At 45.8% G+C, this 13,128-nt stretch overlaps 1 protein-coding gene across 3 annotated transcripts in view; it reads right to left on the reverse strand.

Annotated features, from left to right (window-relative positions):
• FILIP1L (filamin A interacting protein 1-like) overlaps positions 1 to 13,128 on the reverse strand; it is a 250,396-nt gene that overhangs the window by 151,560 nt on the left and 85,708 nt on the right. Inside the window, exon 1 of one of the 3 annotated variants that reach the window (XM_015410703.1) lies at positions 2,588 to 2,709. The exons of the other annotated variants lie outside the window; for them this stretch is intronic. The gene's annotated coding sequence lies outside the window, so the exon portion shown is untranslated. Of the gene's footprint in view, positions 1 to 2,587; positions 2,710 to 13,128 lie in introns of those variants that run through there. 3 annotated transcript variants of the gene reach the window in all.

Genomic DNA, 13,128 nt, shown 5'->3' on the forward strand with positions numbered 1-13,128 from the left:
CAAATAAATTTGTTGCCATCAACTAAATGAAAACTGATCCCGGACTGATTCACATCTTTAAAGCTGGGAAGTAGGATGACCCTTCTTTCTTGCCTGAGAAGTGCAGTCCACATTAAGATAGCAGGTCAATGCCAAAGGGTTGGTATCTATTCCTAAATGGAGCTACACCCCTAAACCAGTTGACTTCAGTGGATTAGAAAGATGTAGCTCTGTTTTGCACTGTTGTCAAGTCACTGCATGAATATCCACAGCTTGTGAGCTCATGTTCAAACAGAAGGTGGTATAACAAAGGTTGAAGGGCAATGCATTATATATTTAGTGTTGCCTTTAGGCATTCAAAAATCAATTACAGTTCTTTGACACTTTAGCTGAGTCTTTATCATAAGTTGTATCTGTTAAAGAAAGAAGCAGATCTTGAATATCATTTTTATTTGCTTGACTTATGATTCTTTGTTTTGTAAATGTTAACTAACCTATGTTAGTATACATACTAACCAGCTAAGGTTAGTACCTATGTTAGTATACCTACTAACCAGCTAAGTTTAGTACTAAGGTACCAGCCAAGGAGAGCCAGTGTGATGTGGTTATTAGAGTGTCAAACTAGGACCCGGGAGATCCAGGACTGAACCCCTATTTGGTCATGACAGCTCACTGGGTGACCTTGGGTCAGTCGCACACTTTCTGCCTAACCCTACCTCACAGGGTTGTTGTGAGGATAAAATGGAGGAGAGAATAATGATGTAAACCACTTTGGGTCCCCACTGGGGAGAAAGGCAGGGTAAAATTTGAGTAAATAAATAATATATTCTAAGACCACTGCGTGTATTGAAAGCCACCTTTGATATGTCACGTCTGTCTGACTTATAGAAGATGATAATACGGTAACCAGAGACACAGATGACCAGAAAATACTAGACCCATTTTCTAGGAAGCGTACACTGTAAATTTGTTGTTCAGTGTATTCAATAAAAAATGATAACTCTCTGTTGTTCCTGCTTTCCTAAGGAAAACTTGCCGAAATGGTGATGACAGTTCACTAGCTTGTAGGAAGCAAGTGTGGCTATTGCAGAGATTATATTGGTATATCTGAAAGGAGACCACTGGCCCTGGAGGCAACCGACAGCTTGTTTCTCACTGGAGGGAGAAAGCTTATAGTGACAAAGTTAATTGAAGAATTCCTTGACAGTGATGTCAGACTCGAACAAGAGCTTGGGGTCTGTAATTTTCTGAACGTGAATTCTCTGTGAGCAACAGTGAAGCTAAAAGAGTTTGAAAAGGACATGTTTTAGTAAACATATCTGGCTTGCGTTATGAACTGTCCTGTTCCAATTATTTGTCGAAATAATGTGGATTGGCAGTAGAATCTCTAATTAGTTAAGGCTTGATTTATTGAGCTGGCCCCGTGTAAACCATGATGTCATCCCATACTGCATAAAATTACAGCTCTTGTCTCACTGTTTCAAGGTGGTTATTTTTAACTTGGAATGTCCCAACTTAGTTCATCTTGGCTTTTAGTTTCATGAGTTTACTGCATTTCTTATTTCTTACCTCTCATCAAAGCAGTTTGCCATACCCCCATAGCAAATTCGAAATAAACTTGTGCTAGACTGGTTTGGCCACTGAATTTTTAAAAAATGTCTATTTCCCCCACCCAAGTGACTGAAAAATGATAGCTTTGAGAGAAGAGAGAATCCGGCTCTTAATTACATTTTGCCAAGTGGTTGCATCACGGTTATGTTCATGAGTGTGCATTTGGGAAGCCTTAAGAAGCCTGATGGCACCCCAGTGCTTGTCTGAGAAATACGAAGGGCAGAGGTCAGACAAGTACACAGAACCTCCCTTTCTCTCTGAAGCCAAGCTGTGAAATACATCAGGCTTCAATATCTGGGCCACATTACCAACCACCAGGTTATATGTCAGACTTACGGCAATTCCTAGTAATGTCCTTTAGAATAAGTGCTTGTACTCTGTGCAGGCTCAATATGAGGCAGGCCTCTTGAAGAAGGAGTAGATACTCTCTCAGTGACGAATGAGCAGAAATAATGAATTCAAAAGCTACATAATTGAAGTGGAAATGTAAGAACAAAGAAATGTGCAGGCCTTTTCAGAAGGCACTTGCTTTGATCCACTAGTTAGTGTGCATTCTTCTAATACGTACACGTAACTCTTGTCCAGGTACCCGCAGAATTTACTTAGACAACTTCTTTATCAGTTGAAATCAACTGAGATGCTATTTGGATGGAAGAACTCCCATGTATGCATAGGAAGACTCACGTCCATAAGGAACTGATGCACTGTCATCTAAGTGTTGTCATCTAAAATTGTCCCTAGCCCTCCCTGTGCTGGGCATCTTGATAGCTGCTCCATTAACTCATATCTGCTATTTGTGAAAAGCAGACTGACGTGCACTATGTTCATACAGAGACTATACCTGTTTTGGATAAGAAAACTAACTGTGAAAAGTAATCACACTGCCTGCCCAGTCTCCCTTTTAATATCTTAAATATAATTGATGGTAATAAAGATCAAGCTCTTCACATCTGCTGCATAATCCATGCACTCCACGAGACATGTTCATTGTTCATACCTTCAGAGGGATTTGCTGTACTTCAAAAACACTGTAGCAAAATGAGTAGTTCAAGATGTTGCTACTTTCATGTTACAAAGTGCTTGTTGGAATGCTCTGATGCAATACTGATGAGCTCACCCTGAAGCCTGTAGATAATACTCTCTCATGTGCCATTAGGTTCTACAGGAACACTGTTGAACGCAGAAAGAAAATAAATGTCATGGATTTATTGTAGCTGATCAGCTGCTGTGATTTCTTTGGAGGAGAGAATAGTATGATCTGGTACAATCTTCTGTCTTCTCCCCAACTTTCAGGACAATCAGGATTTATCTTTCTGATTTATATTCCTAGCCAAAATTAAAAATAAGTGAATCTCAGCTGTAACCAGCTTCGAACATGTAATAACACATGATGTCCTTGATGTGCTGAGTTGCAGGTTTAGTCACCGTGACCCCTTCGGTGAGCTTAGAAGGGACGTTAGTAGCTGTTTGGAGAGTGAGTGGATAATTATCTAATGTGGATAAAATTAAGAACATAAGAACATAAAAGAAGCCAATGTTGGATCAGGCCAGTGGCCCATCTAGTCCAACACTCTGTATCACACAGTGGCCAAAAATACCAGGTGCCATCAGGAGGTCCACCAGTGGGGCCAGGACACTAGAAGCCCTCCCACTGTTGGCCCCCCCAGGCACCAAGAATACAGTGCATCACTTGCCCCAGACCGAGAGTTCCTATCTATACCTTGTGGCTAATAGCCACTGATGGACCTCTGCTCCATATGCTTATCTAATTCCCTCTTGAAGCTCGTCCATGCTTGTAGCCGCCACCACCTCCTTTGGCAGTGAATTCTATGTGTTAATCACTCTTTGGGTGAAGAAGTACTTCCTTTTATCTGTTATAACCTGACTGCTCAGCAATTTGATTGAGTGCCCACGAGTTCTTGTATTGTGAGAAAGGGAGAAAAGTACTTCTTTCTCTACCTGCTCTATCCCATGCATAATCTTATAAACCTCGATCATGTCACCCCTCAGCCGTCATTTCTCCAAGCTAAAGAGCCCCAAGCGCTTTAACCTTTCTTCATAGGGAAAGTGCTCCAACCCTTTTATCATTCGAGTTGACCCGTTCACCAGCTGAAAAAGAGGTCCCTTCTGAGGGCACATTCCCCTTATCCGCAGCACAGTGCCCTGTTTCCCCTCGACCCTCATGCTCCCTGACAGTGGCGGGGCTGCCATATTCAGAGTGGGACATATCTAACAATTCCCCGAGAGTCTTCTCCATGCGCCTAACTGACTGTGTCTGCTTCTCCAGGTCTGCCACCTTGGCCTCAAGGGATCAAACTTGTTCCCTGAGAACCAGGAGCTCTTTGCACCGGGCACACACCCAAAACTTCTGTCCAATGGGCAGAACACTGGATAGCCCCCAACCCCCTGCTGGCATTGTGGCTGTATAATTGTTTTTCAAATACTAATTATATACAAACCCCCTTTTAAAACCTTTGTATTTATGTGGTTCTCCTTGTAAAAGTCTACTTACCTTACTAGGAACCCAAGGAGACTAGGGCCCTGGCTTTCTGGCTCTTCCTGGGCTTCTTACAGAGTCCCTAGTGTAAGAGTCTCTAGGCTAAGAGCCTCTGGCAAGGTGCTGCCTTAAACAGAAGCTTTCCCCAACAGAGGGTGTGGCCAGCAGCTATTCAAATTCACCCAGGCACTCAATTACAGTCAAGCAATGACTCTTTCACACCCTATCTCAAGCACCCAGGACTCTCCAACAACTCACAACTCACCCACACACTCCCAAACACAGTCCCCCCACACAGTACACTCTCAGCTAAATCACCTCAGCTGAAAGTATATAAAAAACACTCACCCCTCTAGCAGCTCTCTCTCTTGCTCCTTCTCAGAGCTCAGCTGGGTCATTACCCAATGTTGATAAATTACCCAATGTGGATAAAAAATAACCTGTACTGCAGTGCAAGGAACATACATGACGCTGCCCTGTACTGAGTCAAGCTGTCAAAGTCAGTTCTGCATGCTTCACACTACCATCCAGAACACACCTTCATGCTTCCAATCCAGGGCAAAAAACTGAAAAAATCTCCAAAGGAAAAAGGAGCTGAGGAGATCGGGCCAGCCAGGGCCCTCCAGGCCCGCCCAGGTCTCGGGACCCGGCAGAGTTTCAGGCGGTGGTGAGGTGCGGGGGAGAAAGCACCAGCAAGGGAGAACCCAGGCCTCAAACATCTCCCCACCAGAAAATAACCTGAACAGACGCCCTGTGAGGTAGGAAGGGCTGAGAGAGCTCCAAGAGAGTGGTGACTGACCCAAGGTCACCCAGCTGGCGGAGGCCTGGGGAATCAAACCCCTCGGTTCTCCCAGGTTAGCATCTGCTGGCTCTTAGCCAGGACACCAAAGGTAACCCCGACACCAAATCAAAGTCTGCCGCAGGAGGAAGAGGGGGGCCTCTGAGACGGTGGTGGGCTTGGTGCACCATCCCTAGGAGGAAAGGCCGGGGAGAGTTGGGCACTTCCCAGGTGAGAACAGGCGCCCTGCCATTGCTCCTCCTGACTCCTGGCGGCTGCAGTGAAGAGCCCTCCCTCGCTGCGTTTCCTGGGCTAAGCGCAGGACTAGCCGGGGACCTCCCATCCAGTCGCTGACCAAAGCTGGCCTTGCGGAGCTGAGGAGATCGGGCCAGCCAGGGCCCTCCAGGCCCGCCCAGGTCTCGGGACCCGGCAGAGTTTCAGGCGGTGGTGAGGTGCGGGGGAGCAGAGCACTTCCACCCTCCCCCTCAGAATGAGGGAGCTGCTGCTGCCTCCTGGCCGCAGAGGGCAAGGGGATCGCAGCTGCAGACTCCCCCTGCTCGGCCACCCTGGGAGGAGGAGGAGGACTCTCTCTGCTGGATCTGCAGCCAGGGCCCACAGACTGAAGCCTGCTGGGCGTCGGGAGCAGCAGCAGCAGCACCTCACCCAAGACTTCTCTGGCCCCCGGCCCGCAGCTGCCACCGCCACCCCTCCTGTGGGCTGGCTAGTGGCTGGGGCGGGCTGCTGTGACTGCGAGGAAATCAGCATTGTTGTGATGACTCTCTCGCGCTGGCTGACTCAGAGGGTGGCGAATCGGCAATGGGCGCACGCCGGGCAGCAATGGACGCGCCTGAGTTGGGGCGGGTGGGAGTGCCCCTATCTGGATGGCGGCACCGGCAATGGGTGCAGGGCAGCATGGGTGTGCCACGCGCTGTGAGTTGTATGAGCAGGGCTTTTGGCGGGGCGGGGGCTTTTGGTGGGGGGGGAGGGCGGCAGGGCAGTTCGGTGCCTGCCTCCAGGGGCCACCCTAGGCAAAAGTTTTATTTGTCTAGTGGGTGAGTCGGCCCTGCGGCTGACCCCTGACAGGAGATTTTGCTGCTGCATTTTGTATCAATTGAAGCATCTGAGCTGTCTTCAAAGGCAGCTCCACACAGAGCCCACAACAGTAGTCCAATCTGGAGGTTATGGCAGCATGGCTTGGTCTGCAGAGTCTAAATAAGGGCCCAGCTTCTGAGCAAGGTGGAACTGAAAGAAGGCACTCTTACTAACAACACCCACTTGTATCCATCAACAAAGCTAGGTCCAAGAGCATTCGCAAGCATAACTTGTTCTGCCAAAAAAAGCTTATCCTCATCTAGGTCTGGTAAATCAACACCAGCCAAACACTTTGCCTTCCCAGTCACCATCACCACCATCTTAGTCTGCTCTAAGCTGCAATTTGTTAGCCTTTAGCCACTCAACCAGAGCCTCAAGACCTTCTTCCAGAACCTTCACAGCTGCTTCTGGAGGCTCAGATAGTGATGTATAAAGCTGGGAGTCATCTGCCTACATCCCATCAGCTCCCAACTAGCCAATTCTGTCTCTTCTGTGTATACTCTTTGTTTCCCGCCAGCAAGAAAAGAACTAATTCAACAGAGGCCTGTCCTTTTAATCCCGAATGTTAGCTCCGAATGTTAGCTGTTGTTCTCATCAAATGCTGCTGATAGGTCTTACTGTATCATCACTAATAGATTGCCCTTTTCCAGCTCTAGTTGGAGATCATCCACCAATGCTGATTGAGACCCAAATCTTGGTCTTAAACCAGATTGAAACGATTTCTCCAGGAGAGCTATCATTTTCTCATAGTATCACGTTCTCTTATCCTAACCTACTTCATAGTGGGGCTTTTTTTTTGGCTAAGGTGCTACTCTGAGCTCCTTGGAAGAAGCCTACAGTCCAAATGTAACAATTACAGGTATACACATTTGGGAAGAATTGCATTTCCTAGTAACACAATATTGCCATGTTAAATGCTATACCCCTTCAATATAATAATTGCATTTGTTGTTGTTGTGTAATACTGTATGTGAACCAATTGCAAATGCAGAGTGGAAAAATAATTGCAGTACACATTCTCTCCAGTTTCTAAATTGGAGTTCCTGCAGTGGCATTTCTGGACAAGAGAATGCATGCATGTGCTTATAAAGTTTTGTGTTCTGGTTTTCCAGCATTTAATGTGAAATAACTCAATGGAAAAATATATTGGGGTATATGGGAATCTCCATTTGTGATTAATATTACCACAATTAAAAATGACGGGAAGCACAGCTTCAATCTGTTTTTCAAAGCATTCGTCTTTACTTGATGTCTGGCTGTGGTTTTAGAGAAATCTGGATGACATAATATGATTCATCTGTAAAAAGTGTGATAGTAAATGGAATTGCTTAGTGGATCAGAACGAGGGCTATCTAGTACTGCATTCTCTTGCCAGCAGTGGCCAGCCAGCTACCTCCAGGAAGCTCACATGACAGGCAGAATGGTGAGAAAACTGGACTCCATTCAGCTGAAAGACAGTTAACATTTGCGGTGTGTGGTTGCTTTGAGAAGAGGATTGGAATAACACGTTTCATCAGCAAAAATTTCATTCTGAATTTGTTTTTCTTTTACCCTATTTTAAAGAATGATGCTGAATTCCACTATGGTAGCCATGTCAATTGAAGCCAAAAAACAAGGTGGCCTCTGGCATTGTAAACAGAAACCTTTGTGGACTTAGAGCTTACCCTGAAGTACATCCTCAGTTACTTTTTGTATCCTCAGATTTATTGTGTATGCTCTGATTTATCTGTTAATCTATATATATAAAAGAAAGTCCCCTCACTGTAAAATAAACGTCCAGGCCAAACCGCTGGACCTAGACACCAAATTCAGGGAGAGTGCTCCGACCATGGCGTAGGTGCTCACTAAGAAGGGATTTTTAGAAATTCGACCCCTCAGTGGGTCAAAAGGGGGAAAATGTGCTCCCCCCCATTGATTCCTATGCGGCTGCCAGGCAGCTGCCTCCTTGCACCCCCCACTCCCCACTCTCTGATTGGTCAGCTGCAGAGCTCAGTGTTCTGAGGTTAAAAAAAACAGTTACAGGGAACTGCAGAGAGCTCATGACAGTTGAGGGAATCAGGAGTGGCCAACAACCACCCATGAGGTGAAGCAAAGCTGCTGGTCCAGCCTCTCTGATGGCTTCCAACACACTCCCCCACCTCCTACACCTAACAGGCGGTTGTCTGTCAGGTGCAGAGGTGGTTGCAGGGTGCTTAAAGCCACAAGGGAGCCTGCCCCAGCAGTAACACTTTAGTAATCCTGCCAGCCCTGCTTCCACAGTGGCTTCTAATACTCCTCCCCCCTCCCCATCTTACACTGGACAGGCAGCTGCCTGTCAGGTGTAGGAGAGGAGGTGGGATGCTTACAGCGGCCAGGGAGGTTTGCTCAGCAGGATTGCCATAGTCCTGCTGCTGGCCCAGCCTCCCCAATGCCTTTAAATACAACCCCCCCAACACTAGACAGGTTGGTGTTTGTCAGGTGTAAGAGCAGGGCCAGGGCATGAATGTTTATGGGGAAATAGTAAAGGACATTTCTAGAAGCCATTTCAATGCGTGCCTCCCTCATGAACCTGAAGAAATGTCCACCACATTACCACTCCCTCACACCAACTCCCCCTCACACCTCTCACCTCTTACTGCCCCCAAGAAAGCTCCTGTTGATCCAGATACACCAAAGCTAAAAGGAGGAGGCAACTTAGGAATGCGGCAGAGACATTTGCACATAGTACTCCTGCAGGGCACTGAGCTGCTCAGGCCAAGTACCAGCAAGATCACCCTGAGGTGCTCAGAACAACACCGTCTCCATATGAGCAGAACAATCCAGGAACACAAGTAGAGAGGCCATCACTTTTGTGGAAGGTAGCAGTTGACTTAACAGATGACTGCTTCTTAAATGGACAGTTCTATGTGGCCTGCTCTAGAATGAGCTCATCAAGCAGCCTGGTGATCCTAGCACCTGAGGGCAGAACCACCAATATGGTCTACAGAGAGGTCCTTCAGTAGGGGGGGGGGGTTTATTTATTTATTTATTTCTATTTCTATTCCGCCTTGCCTGACAAGCAGGCTCAAGGCGGTATACAATAATAATTTACAATTAAAACAGATAATATTCAACAGTAAAATATAAAATACAGATTACATACAAACAATAAAGTGCAGATGACGATCGTTGTAGTTGGCCCCATATGACTATCCTAAAGAAAGTGCCAGTAATAGATGTTCAGTAGCTCGTACGTATAAAGTACGTATGTCTCACTTCATTTCTTACACTACAGTCTTCTCTGTTAGAATTCCTACAACAAATGTCACATTTCAAATTTCACATCATCAGTATCATAACTGGATTTACGGAACTTAAATACCGTAGCAAAGCATGGGTATCAGGCTAGTTATAGAAATGTATGTAATTAAGGACCCAAAAGATTCCCAAGGTTGGATCCAAAAGTGCTGTTCTTCACTTATGCTAGCGTAACAGCATTTCATGGGTGAAGAAGGGAGGCACAGTGTTTGCTAGTTCCAGTTCCATATTCTGTTTTGCTCTCACACTGTTATTAAGGGTCCCCAAACCCTTCCCCTGCATGCTGAGAATATCTAGGGACTTAGTGGGCTGCAGCATGAGGGTGAAGACAGGAAAGTCCTGCTTCATGAGTATCCTGACCTGTGTTAAAATTTATATTTTTCTTTCTTTCATGACATTCTTAAAAATGCCAATATTTTAAAATACAGATTTTTCAGCTATAAAATCCATATTTGCTGTCACGAATAACCTTCTTCTTTTAAGAGTAATCTCCACATTACAACTGTCATTAAGGTGAAGAATAAATTGGTAACATATACCTAAGGCTTTTTGACCTGTCTGTGAGGAGAACATGCTGTGGTTGTAAACTTTTATGTGTATTTGAGAATGCAAATGTCTTAAACTGAGAATACTGAAAAAAATAAACAGGACATTAAGCAGCAGTAAACATGAATATAGTACATGACCAAATGTGTTTATAGGAGGGCCCCATGATTCAGTTTCAGAATACACACTTTGCATGCAAAAAGTTCTAGGTTCAGTCCCTAACATCCCCACTTGGAGAATTTCAGGTAGTGAGTGTTAGGAAAGACAGTCCTTTGCCTAAGACCCTGGAGAGCCATTATCACAGAAGGCAAAGCTAAGCTACATGGTAAATGGCAGCTTGCTATGTTTATGCTCTGAAATGAGAGAAAATGATTAGGGATGGGCATGAACTGGCTCACAAACTGAATTTTGTGACAAATTTTGGCTTGTGCATGGTTCATGAACTGAAGTTCATGGCAGGTCAACTGACACAAACTTTTCACGAACTTTCAAGCAGTTCCCGGAGGTTCCTGCGGGTTCCTGAATGGATGCATTTCCAGATGGACTGTCCCTGCTCAAACAAAATGTTTACCAAACTTCAAAGCGGGGGGGGGGGAATTCTCCAGCCTTGGAAACTGTTTTAAACTAGTCATGTCAGTTTCAGGAGGTTCCACCCCTTGCATTCACTTCCCATTTTTTTGCACAGAGCTTGCAACCCCCCCTTGCTTGGATTTCTGACTCTGCGCTTTGAGATCAGTCCTTTTAAGTTTGCAGTGCCAATGGCACTGAGTTCTCCTGGGCCCTCTGCACATTGTACTGGTTCTGCTGGGCTTGCAAAAATGCCCCTCCCTTGCTTGGATTGTGATTGAGCTGGCATTGCCACAGAGTTCTGTTGGGCACTAGTTCATTGCACTGGTCCTGCTGGACTTGCAACTCCCTCCTGCTTTGATTGTGATTCTGTGATTGAGATCAGTCCTATTGAGCTGGCATTGTCACATTGGCACTGGGTTCTGTTGGGCACTCTGTGATTGCACTGGTACTGCTAGACTTGCAAAACTGCCCCCCTTCTTGGATTGTGATTGAGTTGGCACTGCCACATTGGCACTGGGTTTGTCTGGGCACTGATACATTGCACTGGTTCTGCTGGGTTTCCAAAAATGTTCCCCACCTTCAGTTTCTACTGCAGAGATTCTCTGGTTTCACCTTGGTTCTGCTGGGCACATTGCACTGGTTCTGCTAGGCTTGCAAAAATGCCCCTCACCTTCTGTTTCTACTGCAGAGATTCTCTGAGACTTTGATTCTGTTCTGCTGGGCTTCTATTGCCCTTGCTTTTTTGCTATTATTTCCTTCATTGGAAACTATGAAGGTTGGGGACTGTCTTTGGGAGGCTGTAACTTGGACCCCATAAATCCAATCCTCACCAAATTTGGAGAGCAGGTAGAGGAGAGTCAACCAGAGATCCCCTGTGCATCTAGTGTTTCTAGCATGCCACGGAAGCCATTCTACAGTGTCACAGACTTCACAAACTGAACCGGTTTGTTTGGCTCTTAAAAGTTTGGGACAGTTTATGGATTGTGAACCAGGCATGCCAAAACCATGAAACGAACCACATTTTTCCAGTTTGTGCCTATCCATAACAGTGATTGCCTTCCACTAAGTGGGAAATTTTCATTCAGTGGATCAAGCCATCTTCTGTAGGAGCACGGTGTCTCAGTTAGCAACACCATGAATGACCCTGGGGAGTATCAGGCTCTCACACTCTTTTCCACTTTCTCATTATGTCCATGAAAAAAGAATCATCATGAAAAAGAACTAAAAACCACTACCCCAAAGTCTGAGCTATATTCATTCAATGCCAGTGTTCAAGTCTTAAAGTAAAGGTAAAGGTTCCCTTGCTCGAAAGCCAGTCGAATCCGACTCTAGGGTTGTGGTGCTCATCTCTGTTTCAAAGCCGAAGAGCCAGCGCTGTCCGAAGACATTTCCGTGGTCATCTGGCCAGCATGACTAAACACCAAGGCGCACGGTACGCTGTTACCTTCCCACTAAAGTGGTACCTATTTATCTATTTGCAATTTCTTGCTTTCGAACTGCTAGGTTGGCAGGAGCTGGAAGTAGAGACGGGAGCTCACTCAGTCATGCAGCACACTCGGATCTCGAACTGCTGACCTTCCACAGTCTGCAGTTCAGCGTCTTAACCACTTGAGCCACCGCAGCTCCAAGTCTTAGCCTTTCCTAAAAGGTGGTAGAAGAGTTTCATTTTTGTACTCAGCATTACTTGTATGGTTGTAGGTCTCTGAACATTATGATTCTAGTCATTGGGGTATGGGATGTGGGAAAGTAGTGGCTGCATTCAGATGTTGCACTTAGCTATGGCTAAGCAGAACTATGCACAAACTGGGGTTGTTCCTGTGCTTGCACATGTGCCTCTCTCTTGCACTAATTGCAGTCAAACCCTAACTCCAGTAGATTTCCTCGCTTTAACTGGGAATTTAAACCTGGATAAAATCCCACCTCAAGATCCTGGATTGGAGAAACTAACCTTGTTAATCCCCATGCATGTTATTTGTACATCATGGGTAGGTGAAGTTAATGTTCAACCACGATTCTGCACTTGAGGAGGAGCAGAGAGGAGTGCAGGTACAAGCCCAGCAACAAGCTAAGTTCATGGACATTTCCTCTTAATCGTATGTGACGCCTGAATACAACCTCTTAAAGTCAGGGGGTTTGTTGATCTCTCATGTTTTGACAATTCTGGTACCAGCACATTTTGAATTTTACATCATCCATCAGTTGATAACAGAAACACACCTATCCAATTATGGTATTGTTTGAATCATATTACTAATTCGTTTATATCAATGTCTGTTTAAAATAAAAGCCACCTGCCCTTGCAGGAAGACTGCTTTTTAATCACTGTCAGTAGCCACAGATATCAGGCTACCCTCTCTTAAACTCTGTTCTTCCCAAAGAGTGCTATGCATAGCATATGTGCACAACCTTTAGCTGTCAACTGAAGTTAACTGTGGATTATCTTCAGTAGTGATGTCTCTTGGCTTTGTCCACTAGTTCTGTGCTTCCTATTCACCAGCTGAGATCAGAAGAAAATTAAGTTTGCCTCTTCGTGGAGTTCCAGCCCCTCTTCACCCACTCTGCTGTTTCAGAGGAATGGCAGGGCACTAGGGCTGCCAAGTCTCGTTGAATCGCGGCGGGGGATCGTCATTCTTTACAGGAGCTCTGCCGCGGGGGACGGCAACAGGCGTTGCACCGCTGTCGCCAGGATGTTACGCTACGCGTCGCTCTGGCAACGGGACTCCAAACAGCCCTGTTGCCAGAGCGACGCGTAGCGTCACATCCTGGCGACGGCGGTGCA

The sequence above is a fragment of the Gekko japonicus genome, unplaced genomic scaffold, assembly GCF_001447785.1.
Source record: "Gekko japonicus isolate JY-2015 unplaced genomic scaffold, Gekko_japonicus_V1.1 scaffold241, whole genome shotgun sequence".
Lineage (NCBI taxonomy): Eukaryota > Metazoa > Chordata > Lepidosauria > Squamata > Gekkonidae > Gekko > Gekko japonicus.